This window comes from Oryx dammah, unplaced genomic scaffold, assembly GCF_014754425.2.
Source record: "Oryx dammah isolate SB20612 unplaced genomic scaffold, SCBI_Odam_1.1 HiC_scaffold_13, whole genome shotgun sequence".
In the NCBI taxonomy this organism is placed as follows: Eukaryota; Metazoa; Chordata; class Mammalia; order Artiodactyla; family Bovidae; genus Oryx; species Oryx dammah.
The window spans coordinates 12,588,406-12,603,092 of NW_024070197.1; the positions used below are offsets into that span (position 1 = coordinate 12,588,406).

The 14,687-nt window shown below is 46.5% G+C and overlaps 1 pseudogene; it reads right to left on the reverse strand.

Annotated features, from left to right (window-relative positions):
• Positions 1-14,056: 14,056 nt before the first annotated feature.
• Positions 14,057-14,381, reverse strand: LOC120873262 (annotated as a pseudogene).
• Positions 14,382-14,687: the final 306 nt, after the last annotated feature.

Genomic DNA, 14,687 nt, shown 5'->3' on the forward strand with positions numbered 1-14,687 from the left:
TTTGTTTATTATTATTATTTGGTTACACTGCGTCTTCACTGCGGCACTCGGGCTTTTCCCTGGTTGCAGAGAGTAGGGGCTGCTTTCTTGCTGCAGAGCATGGATTCCAGGCCCACGGGCTTCAGCAGTCACGCCACGTGGGCTCAGCAGTTGTGGCGCATGTGCTTAGCCGTTCCGCTGCATGGAGAATCTTCCTGGACCACGGATTGAACCCGTGTCTCTTGCACTGGGCAGGTGGATTCTTATCCACTGGACCACCGGGAAAGTCTCCCATGGATTTCTTAATCGACACAGGTATGACTGCCTACCCTTGGCTCCGAGGATTTATGTCTACCCACCACGTCTGACTCCATTCCAGCTGTCGAGAGTCGCTGGGCAACTTCTTTTATTCCCGGATTCCCTTCTGAATCAAACCTGGTGATATGTACAAAGGGGGCAGAGGCATAAACACTTGTCACTCCTCCATCGCAGAGTCCCTAATCCTGGCATTGACTCCTGCTGATGCAGCCTGGTTACAGTGATGGACTTTGCTCAGCTTTCTTTCCCCTGTTGATTCCTGACTCACCATTTCTCTCTGCAGTTATGTTTAGAGGGAGACAATTAACATGGACTCACGTATCTCAGGGATGGTGCGAGATTATTTTCCCAAGTCTTCAAAGCTGACTTCACTTTGCAGCCTTTACCCCAGACTCCACTGTTGCTCAATACATGTGTGCTTTCTTCATCTGTAACCAGATAAGCAGAGTGATGAAACAGACCCTCTCATTCTTTTAGGTCCCATCCTCCAGGGGGTCTTCCTGACCCAGGGATCAAGCCCACATCTCTTTTATCTCCTGCACTGGCAGTCGGATTCTTTACCACTGCACCACCTGGGAAGTCCAGGGCACCAACGAGACAAGACCAGAACGCTTCCATATCTAAGCTTCAGTGGCTGCTAACCACTGCCACCTACTCAAGACAGGAGTTATTGCAGGGAACTCAAAAACTCACTCCTAAACGCCTTAAATCACTTCTGTCCATCCCTCTACTCAGAGCAAAAAAAAGCAGATGTGCAAACCCCGGGGGGAAAGCTGCATTAGGCAGATGCCTTTATTTTTGCTGCCTTTCCTCAAGCTTTATTTGCCCTCCTTTCAGATGCTATTTGGAGCCTATGTCCTGGCTCTTGGAGGCATGAACCTCCTCTGAAACTGTTCTTTTTAAATTGAAGCATAGTTGATTTACAAGGCTGTTTTAATTTCAAGTGTATAGCATCAGGATTCAGTTATACATACATGTATGTATCTATTCCTTTTCAGACTCATTTCCCTTATAGGTTATTACAAAATCCTTGTGCTATACAATAGGTCTTTGTCGGCTATTTTGTATACAGTGGTGTGCTAATATTAATTCCAAATTTCTAATTTATCCCTCCCCCCTTTGGTAATCATAAGTCTGTTTTCTATGTCTCTGGGTCTCTGTTTCGTGTATAAGTTCATTTGCATTCTTTTAAAATGTTATTTATTTTTTAAATTTATTTTTAATTGGAGAATATTGCTTCATAGTGTTCAGCTGGTTTCTGTCACATGACAATATAAAGTAGCTATTAGTATACACGTATCCTCTCCCTACCCACTCCAGCAATCTTGGGCTTCCCTTGTGGCTGGTAAATAATCTGCCTGCAATGAGGGAGACCTGGGTTCGATCCCTGGGTTTGAGAAGATACCCTAGAGAAGGGAACGGCTACCCAACTCCAGTATTCTGGCCTGGAGAATTCCACGGACTGTATAGTCCACGGGGTTGCAAAGAGTCAGACACGGCTGAGCGACTTTCACCTCCCCTCTCCGCAACCCCCCATTTCATTTTCTTAGATTTCACACATAAGTGATATCATTTGATATCTGTCTTTCTCTGACTTATTCCACTTAGTATGAGCGTCTCCAGGTCCAGCCATGTTGCTGCAGATGACATGATTCCATTCTTTTCTTAGGACTGAGGAGTGCATATATATAGCCCACATCTTCTTTATCCATTCACCTGTTAGTGGATATTTGGGGTAGCTTCCGTGTCTTGACTGTCGTAAATAATGCTGCAAGGAACATCAGTCCCCTGACACTTTAAAATGAGCACTGTCCACACCCCCAGCTCTCAGCTGACCTCATTTGGACAAACCTTTTCACCTCCACTGCCACAAAGACGATGTTTTATGACAACTTTTGGCCTCTCAGATACACACTGTAGCGTATTTCCCAGGTCAGTTAGACCCTGTGGCATCAGACACAAGTCCCCCTCTGAGCCACCACCCTCACCTGGGGCTCCCCAGTCCTCTCTGCTCCCCCTGCTGTGCCAAAGACGCGGCCTCTCTCTGCAGGCACCCACCCTGCCCTCATCTTGCACCACTGTAACACTTTAAAGCCATTTGCACTGTGGTCGCTTCCTGGTGACAGACAGCCCACCCCCGAAGCCCTGGGCTATGCTTAGTCGCTCAGTCCTGTCCAACTCTTTGCAACCTCATGGACTGTAGCCTGCCAGGCTCCTCTGTCTGTGGGGATTCTCCAGGCAAGAATACTGGAGTGGGTTGCCATGCCCTCCTCCAGGGGATCTTCCAGACCCAGGGATCCAACCCGATCCCTTATGCCTCCTGCATTGGCAGGCAAGTTCTTTACCACCAGCGCCACCTGGGAAGCAAACAGACCTCCCTGCTAAAATTGCTGCTGTTCACCGTGGAGACAGACACACAGCTCCCCGCCCCTGCCCCGATCCTTTCTCCACCCAGTAGTCTAAATCTGCCTTTATCCCTAACGGATATTAACAGCTAGTCAGGCAAATACACCACAAACTGAAGAGGACAAATTGGATACAAAAGGGTACCAAACAGTGTGCCCCAAGGATGTAACGTACGGCATGGGGACTGTAGCTCACAACACTGCATTGCATATTTGAAAATGCCTAAGAGTGGATCTTACAAGCCCTCATCACAAGGAAAAAAACTTGTAACTGAGGATGGTGACGGATGTTAACTAGACTTACTGTGATCATTTCACATATACACAAATGTTGAGTCATTATGATCTGCAGTTGAAACTAAAATGTTATATGTCAATTACACCTCAAATTAAAAAAAAAAAAAGGCACCAAGCAAACGATTCACTGGTGGACTGAGTATACATCAGGCCAAATGTTCTTCCAGTGGCCCCCACTTTCTTTTTTTGTTGTTGAGCTATAACTGAATGGCCCCCCTCATGTGACCTTCTGGCTGACCTTATCTCCCATCAGATGGGACCTGCGTGCAGATGGGCAGTGGTGAAGCCTCTAAAGGACAATGGGTTCTGTCCCAGCATCTATAAAACCTCTAACCAAAGTATTTCCTGATTGTGCTGTTTGAGAATCTCAGCGGCTCCCCAGAGAACAGCTTATCTCAGGAAATCCTCCAAGGTCCACGCTGACCCTTGCGCTGTTTCACGTGAGTTCCATACCTTGCCCTCTGGCTTCAGGCTGTTCCTACTGTTCGTGTGTTTACTGGAGGGGTTGGAGGTTATCCAGCTAGACATGCAGATGCTGTGACAGAGGAAAAGAAATGAATAATGGAGATTATCCCTCAATTGGCATTCCTCTGTGGAATCGGGCCAAGGAACGGCAGAAATGTCAATACATACGTACATAGCTTGACTGAGCATAAGTTTTAGTCCCTCAGTCGTGTCCAATTCTTTGTGGCCCCATGGACAGAGGAGGCTGGCGGCTATAGCCTGCCATTGTCCATGGAATTCTCCAAGCAACAATACTGGAGGGGACTAAACCAGAGTCTCCTACACTGCAGGCAGATTCTTTACCATCTGAGCCACCATAAATATCAGATACACAAAATTTACAGCAGACGGACTTCCCTGGTGGTCCAATGGCTAAGACTCCAAGCTTTCAATGCAGGGGGCCCAGGTTCTAGATCTGCGACTTGGATTCCACATGCTGCAACTAAAGATCTCTCAGGCCTCAATGAAGACTGACAATCCCACTTGCAATATATATATATTTCTAAAGGAAATCAGTCCTGAATATTCACTGGAAGGATTGATGCTGAAGCTGAAGCTCCAATACTTTGGCCACCTGATGGGAAGACCCAGCTCACTGGAAAAGACCCTGATGCTGGGAAAGACTGAAGGTAAAAAGAGAAGGGATTGACAGAGTGACAGATGGTTGGATGGCATCACTGACTCAGTGGACGTGACTTTGAGCAAACTCTGGGAGATAGTGAAGGACAGGGAAGCCTGGTGTGCTGCCGTTTACGGGGTTGCAAAGAGTCAGACATGACTGATTGACTGAACAACAACAAAAACAATTTTTTAAAACGCTGATCATTGTCTGAGGCTTCAGTGAATTGTCATCTTTCCGTTGCTGGAGGGGCCTGCCTCAGTGTTGACAGGCACTGACTGATCAGGATGGTCAGTGCTGAAGGTTGGGGAGGCCGTGGTGATTTTCTTAAAATAAGACAACAATGAAGTTTCATGCATCGATTGACTCTTCCTTTCACAGACGATTTCTCTGTAGCCTGCAGTGCTGTCTGAGAGCATTTACCCACAGAACTTTAAAAACTGGAGGCAATCCTCTCAAAGCCCGCCGCTGCTTCATCAACTACGTTTACGACATATTCTAAATTCTTGGTTGTCATTTCAACAGTCTTCACAGCATCTTCACCAGGAATAGAGGGCAGCTCAAAAAACCACATTCTTTGCTAATCCGTAAGAAACAGGTCCTCATTCATTAGAGTTTTTCCATGAGGTTGCAATAATTCAGTCCCATCTTCAGGCTCCACGTCTAATTCTAGTTCTCTTGCTATTTCCCCCCATCTGTACTTACTTCCTCCACTAAAGTCTTTTTTTTTTTAAGATATTTTGAAGTGGACCATTTTTTAGTCTTTATTGAGTTTGTTACAATATTCCCTCTATTTTATGTTTTGGTTTTTTGGGCCGAGAGGCACATTGGATCTTAGCTCACCAGCGATCATACTGTACCTGCTGCGTTGGAAGGCGAATGCTAAACCACTGGGCTGCCAGGGAAGCCCCTTCTAGCTTTTGATTTTAAGTGAGAGATGTGTGACTATTCTTTCATTTGAACACTCAGAGACCTCAACAGGGTTTTAATTGGCCTAATTCCAATATTGCTGTGTCTTGCGGAACAGGGAGGCCGGAGGAGAGGGAGAGAGACGGAGGACGAGCTGGTTGGTGGAACATTCGGAACACACCCAACGTTTATCAGTGAAGCTCACTGTCTTACATATGGGTGCTGTTTGTGGCACCCCCAAAGTGATGACAAGAGTCACGGAAAACTGGTCAACCACTTGTAAAAGAATGAAACTAGAAGACTTTCTAACACCATACACAAAAATAAACTCAAAATGGATTAAAGATCTAAACGTAAGACCAGAAACTATAAAACTCCTAGAGGAGAACATAGGCAAAACACTCTCCAACATACATCACAGCAGGATCCTCTTTGACCCACCTCCCAGAATACTGGAAATAAAAGCAAAAATAAACAAATGGGACCTAATTAAAATTAAAGCTTCTGCACAACAAAGGAAACTATAAGCAAGGTGAAAAGACAGCCTTCAGAATGGGAGAAAATAATAGCAAATGAAGCAACTGACAAACAACTAATCTCAGAAATATAGAAGTAACTCCTGCAGCTCAATTCCAGAAAAATAAACGACCCAATCAAAAAATGGGCCAAAGAACTAAATAGACATTTCTCTGTATGTAAGAAGACATACAGATGGCTAACAAACACATGAAAAGATGCTCAACATCACTCATTATCAGAGAAATGCAAATCAAAACCACAATGAGGTACCATTTCACGCCAGTCAGAATGGCTGCGATCCAAAAGTCTACAAACAATAAATGCTGGAGAGGGTGTAGAGAAAAGGGAACCCTTTTACATTCTTGGTGGGAATGCAAACTAGTACAGCCACTATGGAGAACAGTGTGGAGATTCCTTAAAAAACTGGAATAGAAATGCCATATGACCCAGCAATCCCACTGCTGGGCATACACACTGAGGAAACCAGAATTGAAAGAGACACGTGTACCCAATGTTCATCGCAGCACTGTTTATAATAGCCAGGACGTGGAGGCAACCTAGATGTCCATCAGCAGATGAATGGATAAGAAAGCTGTGGTACATATACACAATGGAGTATTACTCAGCTATTAAAAAGAATACATTTGAATCAGTTCTAATGAGGTGGATGAAACTGGAGCCTATTATACAGAGTGAAGTAAGCCAGAAAGAAAAACACCAATACAGTATACTAACGCATATATATGGAATTTAGAAAGATGGTAATGATAACCCTGTATGCAAGACAGCAAGAGACACAGATGTATAGAACAGTCTTTTGGACTCTGTGGGAGAGGGAGAGGGTGGGATGATTTGGGAGAATAGCATTAAAACATGTATAATATCATATAAGAAACGAATCGCCAGTCCAGGTTCGATGCAGGATACAGGATGCTTGGGGCTGGTGCACTGGGATGACCCAGAGGGATGGTATGGGGAGGGGGGAGGGAGGGGGGTTCAGGATGGGGAACACGTGTACACCCGTGGCGGATTCATGCTGATGTATGGCAAAACTAATACAATTCTGTAAAGTAAAAAAAAAAAAAAAGAGTCACGTCAAAAGGGGGACTTCCCTGATGGTCCAGTGGCTAAAACTCTGCACTTGCAATGCATAGGGCCTGCGTTCAATCCCTGGTCAGGAACTAGACCTTGTGATGGAACTAAAGACCCTGCAAGCGGCAAGTTAAAAAAAAAGCAAAAAGACCCCACTGGCGGCAACTAAGACCCAAATAAGTGCAGCCAAATAAGTGAACAAATATTAAAACCATAAATAAAAAATAAATCGTTTGCTCAATCTGATATTTGAAAAAGATCAGTGAACACAGATCATGGCAAATATAGTAATTTTTAAAATGTATTTATTTTATTTATTATCTATTTGGCTGTACTAGGTCTTAGAGCTTCTCTCTAGTTGTGGAGCTGTAGAGCCTGCAGGCTTCAGTAGTTGTGGGGCACGGGCTCTCTAGTTGTGGCCCATGAAAATACAGTATTAATGAAAAAGTCTGAAATATTGCAAGAATTACTGAAATGTGACCCATTTCGAAGCAAGCAAATGCTATTGGAAAAATGGAGCCAACAAACTTGCTCATCCTAGAGTTGCCACAAATCTTGCCACAGATTTGTAAAAGTGCAGCGTCTGAGGAGTGCAGTAGAGCGAAGGGCAATAAAACAGGTCTGCCTGTGTCCTTGGAGAGTGTGGTCAGCAGGCCGCCCCTGGCCAATGAGCCTCGTCATCCCTTCCAACCAGGAGATCCAGGGTATGTCAAGGTTTTAGAAGAAAACATGTACTATATCACCTGGCTGGAAAGGACCTCTCGAGCACTGCTGATCACCTGCACTGCCATTAGAATAAAAGCGATCCTGCTGAATTCACGGGAAACACGCCAAACCAGACCCAGGTCAGCACTCCTAGGATTCTCGGAAGCCCGTCCCTACAGATGATGACTACCACCAGACGATTTCCAGAGCCAATAAACTCGTTCCTGAAGCAGACGGTGCCAAGAGGTAGGCAGCACTTCCCAAGATCACAGATCTTAAAAAGACTTAAAAGACCGCCTGATGGCAGTTGTTGCAGGCAAGACCTACTGATGGATGCTAACCCTGGGCAAAAGTTTAAGAAACAGGATACATGCATAATCGCAAAGAATCTCCCCCAAGATATCTGTCAATTACAGCACGACCGCAGTCCCTGCAGCTCCTGCATTGCAGGCGGATTCTTTACTGCTGAGCCGCCGGGGGAGCCCCGATGTAAGGCACCAAGGTGCAAAATACCACTTCTGGAGTATTCCTGACAGAAGTGCATAGGGTCACTATAATCATGGGGGGAACCTCAGACAAGCCCAAACTGAGGAATGTTCTAGAAAATAACCGATCGATATCGTTTAAAAGGGCCACGGTCACGTGAGATAGGGAGCTGTTACTGATCGGGGGACACTCAGAAGGAAATGCAGTGTTTGATCCTGGGTTGCTTCTGGAACAAAGAGGACATTGACAGACAGGAAAACCGCTGAAATTCAAACAAGACCTGTCACTGAGTTATTGGTATTGGTATTGTACCAACACTGCTACTACTGGGCTTCCCTGGGGGCTCAGACAGTAAAGAATCTGCCTGCAACGTGGGAGACCTGGGTTCGATCCCTGGGTTGGGAAGATCCCCTGGAGAAGGAAAAGGCTACCCACTCCAGTACCGTGGCCTGGAGAATTCCATGGACTGTATAGTCCATGGGGTCACAAAGAGTCGGACACGCCTGAGCCACTTTCACTCACTTCCACTACTGCTACCCTTGGAAACCGGCCTGCTTCCATGAGATGGCAGGAGCGCCCCCTGTAGTCAGACTTTAAATCAAAAAGCCCTGAGCTAGAATGTGATGTCAGGATCTTTATCGGTTTTGGCAACCACATTCCACAACTTCAATGAACCCTTCCCTAGGGTTCACCAATTAGAATCTGACTCTGGCCTTGAGATTTGCTTTAACCAATAGTGTCAGATGGAAGTGACTCGCAACTGCCCGGGCTGGCCTTATAACATCTATAGGATCTGCTTCCCATGCACCTGGAAGGTTCTCTCTTGCAACCCTGGTGCCACCTCGGAGAGCCCCAAGGACATCTAGAGGACTGACCACAGTGGACGACAGCCTTATCTGTAGGCTCAGCCCCTGACATATTTATAACAACCGTAGGAGATGGATAATGGTTTTATCCTAACTTAGTAGATATACTAGTTTGCTACGGCTGCCATAGCAAAATTCCACCAACTGTGCTGCTTAGACATGAGAAGTGTTTCTCACAATTCTGGAGAAATTCTCTTCCTGGCTTGGAAACCGCCCGCTTCTCAAGTTGTTGTCACACAGTCTCTCCTCTGCAGATGCCCGGGGTTTCTATTTGTCCAAATTTCCTCTCCTTTTTCTTTTTGGCCGCACCTCGCTGCAGGCGGAACTTCCCCGACCAGGAATCGAACCCTCACCCCCTGCAGTGGAGTCTTAACCACTGGACCACTAGGGAAGTTCCAAATTTCCTATTCTTAGTGGACATCAGTTGGATTGGATTAGGACCCAGCCAATGGCCTCATTTAACCTACATGCCTCTTTAAAAGCTCTATCTCCAAATACAGTCACATTCTGAGGTACTGGGGATTACAGTTTCAGTCCATGAATTTTGAGAATACACAAGTCAGTCCATAACAGCAATAAGGAAATGCACAGAGAAGTTAAGCAACTTTCCCAAAGTCACACAGCTGATAGGCAGCAGAGCTCAGACATGAACCCAGGCAGGCTGGCTCCAGGGGCCACGCTTTTATCCGCTAACCTCCACCAACTTGTGAATCAGGAAGTAACCTGGGGGACTTCCCTGGAGGTCCAGTGATTAAGACTCCAGGCTTCCACTACAGGGGGCACTGGTTCAATCCCTAGTCAGGTAACTAAAGACCCTGCATGCCATGTGGTGGGGCCAAAAAACAAACGCAAGTGAATTGGAGTCAGCCAGCACTCATTCTTCCCTTGGGCTAGAATGGGTCAAGGACTTAGCCACAGTTAAAGCAAGCAGAGATCTGGGGCCAGCTCAAATCCCATGAGGCCTTCCAACAAGGACAAGGCACTTAATTCCCCCTACCAAGATACCCCTCTACTGTCAGAAGGCTTGTGCCCTTAACTGAGCTCCTCGATTCAAGGGGATATGGTAGGTCTTGATCCTTGGATCCTGTGAGAGTTGCCTTCCATGTCAAAAAGAATCTTTGAAACTGTGATTAAATGATCTTGGGGTGGGGGGTTATCCTGATTATCCAGACAGGCTCACAATGCAATCACAAGTACCCTTATAAGAAGGAGGCAAAGGGAGATTTGACAGAGAGCGAGGGCAATGGAATGACCTTAGCAGAGAGTGAGTGTGCATGCATGATCTGAGGATGTGTGGGCTTTTAAATATATATATATATATATTTATTTGACTATGCCAGGTGTTAGTCCATGAAGAAGGAATGCCGTGAAAGCGTTAGTCGCTCAGTCCTATCTGACTCTTTGCCACCCTATGGACTACAGCCCACCAGGCTCCTCTGTCCATGGAATTCTGCAGGCTCGAATACTAGAGGGGGTAGCCATTCCCTTCTCCAGAGAATCTTCCTGACCCAGGGATCGAACCCAGGTCTCCCACATTGCAGGCAGATTCTTTACTGTATGAGCCACCAGGGAAACCTAAGGAATGCAGGCGGCCCCATAAAGTTGGAAAAGGCCAGGAGATGGATTCTCCCCTAAAGCCTTCAGGAGGAATGCAGTCCTACTGATACCCTGGTTTCAGGACCTCTGATCCCCAAATGTAAGATAATACATTTAGGTTGTCTTAAGTCCATTCTAAGGAGATCAGCCCTCGGTGTTCCTCGGAAGAAATGATGCTAAAGCTGAAACTCTAGTACTTTGGCCACCTCATGCGAAGAGTTGACTCATTGGAAAAGACTCTGATGCTGGGAGGGACTGAGGGCAGGAGGAGAAGGGGACGACAGAGGATGAGATGGCTGGATGGCATCACGGACTCGATGGACGTGAGTCTGAGTGAACTCCGGGAGATGGTGATGGACAGGGAGGCCTGGCGTGCCGCGATTCATGGGGTTGCAAAGAGTTGGACACGACTGAGCGACTGATCTGAACTGAACTGAACTGAAGCCACTAAATTTGTGGTAATTTGATACAGTGACAATAGGAAACCATTATTGTCTATGCCTCCATCCCTTCAGGGGCTCAAGCCAGGAAGTTCAGACTTGCCCTTGATTGACTCCTCCTCTCCATCTCCCAGAAGCAGGTCTGTTGATCTCATTTCCTAGACAGTTCTTGACTCCATCCGCTTGTCTCCAGACCCCCTGTCCTTGCAAGTTTGAAAGGTGGTCCAAGCCACCATTTTACTTCACCTGTATCCTTACACCAACCTCCTGCTAATAAAGCTTTCAGAAACAAAATCCTGATTGAAATTAAAAAGGTGTTTTTTGGGGGGTTTGTTAGAACTTCAGCCCAGGAGACACAGATTCAAGAAGCACTTGCACTATTTTCCTATCTTGTAATAACTGACAATGGAAAGTAATCTTAAAAATAATATATGTGTACATGTGTAACTGATCACCTTGCTGTACACTGGAAACTATACTTCAATAAAATATATATATTTAGAAAAAACAAACAAGTGCATGCTTGCACGTAGTCGCTTCAGTTGTGTCTGACTCTTTGCAACCCTATGGACAGCAGCCCACCAGGCTCCTCGGTCCACGGGATTCTCTAGGCAAGAATCCTGGAGAGGGTTGCCACGCCCTCCTCCAGGGGATCTTCCCCACCCAGGGATCAAACCCAAATCTCTTGCGTCTCCTGCATCGGCAGTTGGATTCTTTACCACTAGTGCCACATGGGAAGCTCCAGATTACCAAAGAGGGGAGGCTTGAAACGGCAAACACTGCAAAGTTACAGCCAGATACATGAGTTGTTTCTCAAGAATCGTAATCGGAGTTGGCAAGAAGTAACAGTATTTGTTAAGGAAGGATTGGTTGGCGTCTGAAATGGTTGCACAGCTACAAGGGGAGACCTTGAGAGGATAAGTTTGCAGCTGGCAGGTATTGTTCTGACTACAGCTGGTGGTGTCCTTGGAGCTAGCACAGTGCAAAGCAAGTTCAAGTTCGAAGTGGTACCAAGAGGTGTTTGAGACCAGATCTTCAATGGCCGATTGACTCCGTTTTTGTACACCTGAACTTGGATCACTCCATTATTTTTTTTTTAATTTATGAATTTTTCCACGCCACGTGGCATGCTGCATCTTAGTTCCCTGACCAGGGATCGAACCCATGCCCCCTGCAGCGGAAGCACAGAGTCTGAAGCACTGGACCACCAGGGAGTCTAGGATCACTCCATTGTTATCTCCATTTGTCATCACTCCTGCCTGGGCTCACCATCCCCACTCTTGTCTCTCTCTGCTTTTCATCGTGTAGCTGATACAGTCACTTCAAAGTGCAAATCTGATGGTGTAACTTACCTGCTTAAATTCTTTTCATGATCCTCCACTGTTCTCAGGAGAAAGAAACACCATTCTCAAGGGGGTCCCCAGTCTGGTCTGGCCCCTGCTCACCGTTCCATCACGTTTCATTCCCTGTGCCCCCAGCTCTTGGCTCTTAGCATCCCAGTCTCCAGCCTCAGGAGCTTTCTCTCTGCCATTTTCTCTATCAGCATACCTACCTTTATTTCTCATTTGCCTTATGGAATATGTATGACGTGCAAACAAGCAAAATGAACACCTCTGTCTTTAAAAAATAAATTATTTTTGGCTGCGTTGGGTCTTCATTGGTGTGCTCGGGCTTCCTCTAGTTGCGGAGAGCAGGGGCTACTCTTGGTTGCGGTGCATGGGCTTCTCATCTTGGCGACTCCTCTTCGTTGCCGAGCACAGGCTCTGAGATGCGTGGACCTGAGCAGCGGCAGCACTCAGGCTCAGTGGTTGTGCGCACGGGCTTAGCTGCTCTGCGGCATGTGGGATCTTCCTGGGCCAGGGATCGAACTCACGTCCCCTGCATTGCAAGGGGGATTGTTAACCACTGGACCACCAGGGAAGCCCTGAATAACCCTGCCTTGACCATCCAGTTCAAGGGCAAAATGTCATCCACTTAGGTGAAACCTGCCAACTACTACTCCCTGTGACACCCTTCTCTTTGCCCACGGGAAACAATTAGGAAATCTCGCATTGCTCCCACTTCCCTTTAAATTTATAGAGCATGTACTTACAAATCCAGGAATCCATACTAGTCATTTGCTTGTTATTTAACTTTAAATGAAGGATAGCCTCCTGAATGTATTCTTTTGCAGTTTGCCTCGGTCTTCTGATGTTCTGTTGTGTGCTTAGTCGCTCATTTGTGTCCAACTCTTTGAGACCCTGCGGACTGTAGCCCGCCAGGCTCCTCTGTCCATGGGGATTCTCCAGGCAAGAATATTGGAGTGGGTTGCCATGCCCTCTTCGAGGGGATCTTCCCAACCCAGGGATCAAACCCAGGTCTCCCGCATTGCAGGTGGATTCTTTACCACCAAATGAGCCACCAGGGAAGCCCGATGTTTTGTTGTAGGGGGTCTTTAGTTAACTCATTTTCACTGCTGTATAGTATTCTTTATCAATATACCAAAACATATATCTTTGCTCGTCTGTTAATGGGCATGTAATTACCAGGGTTTCTATGAACACAGAACATGAGATGGGGTGTGGGGTGGGTACATCGTCAGCTATTGGTTGTCTCCCCAGGTAGTCATGTCAATGTCCATTTCTTACCTACAGCTTGTAAAACTTCCGCTGCTTCATTTCCACACCAATAATTGGTATTGTTAAGACTTTTAAAATGCTGCCAACCCGATGGGCGTGAAATGCTGTCATGCTGTGGTTTTAATTTCATTTCCTGCCATTTAAAACTACACTGAGTGCCATTTTCCCCCTATCAGATTGGCAAAGATACAACCCAGTGCTGATGCTGTGCTTGCCACTGGAAGGAAATGGGCACTCCCGAGGGAAGGGCGGGGAGGGGTGTGTGTGTGTAAACTGACCCAGTTCAAGGCAGGGTATCGGCCAACTCTGATAGGAAGCTTACACTTCTTTTTTCTCTTAAAAAAAAAATTAACAGCAAATGAGAGGAAAAACTGTACTGGCACCTTAATGGATTTATATGACTTCAAAGTACTATAGCAAGCACGGAGTGTCATGAGAAGACAGTGCTGAGTGGCTGCTGCAGGACCACCTCGCAGGCGTTTTCTGCTTTGGTGAGTTCATCTTAGAGGCCTACAGCCTGACGTCGGTCACGTCCCACGATCCATCCAAATTCAGGTGAAATTTCACTGATTACATCATAAGATTTTAAAAAAAAAACACCACTTCCTGGTGCAGGACGTCAGAGGAAGCACGGTAGCGTCGTCAGTAACTTTCACTGTCTTCACTGAGTGACCTATTTTATGAATATGCCAAGGAAATGGAGTCACACTGCAATCCCTCGAAGACTGGTGGCTTGGGGTCGGAGAAGTACATTGTACGGCTTCTCTGGAGGTGGGGGTGCCTTCAGCCTAGTGATGCTGGAGGAGGTGTGGAAGGAGAGGGATGCCACTTCCATTAGGGGCTCGTTCTGGATAATCCCACTCTGGAGCTAGGAGGCAGCGCTGTTTTGAAGGCTGCGTTTCCTGCCTGTTTCCAGGTGATCTCCCAGAAGTACAAAGCTGGTCCCCCATAAAGATTAGAGGACCCAGGTGTCAGCTTCCTCCTGTGGGCCCTAGTGAGGCCGAGAGACCTGAGATGGTGGCAGGTCCCCTCTAAAATGTTTTAAATTTTATTTTTATCTTCTGGCTGTGTCGCAAAGCATGTGGGATCTTAGTTCCCAGACGAGGGATCAAACCCATCCATGTCCCCTGCACTGGCCAGAGCCTTAACCGCTGGACCAGGGAAGTCCTGGAAGCTTCCATTTCTGTATCTTCACTTTTCTGTTTTAGGTGAGGTAGAGAAACAGTGTACATTCATTCTTTCAGTCCTGTTTTCGGAATGGACTGACCACACCCCATCTAGAACAAATATTCTCGTATTTTCCCACCGCCTCCGCTCCCAGGGTAAATCCCCGG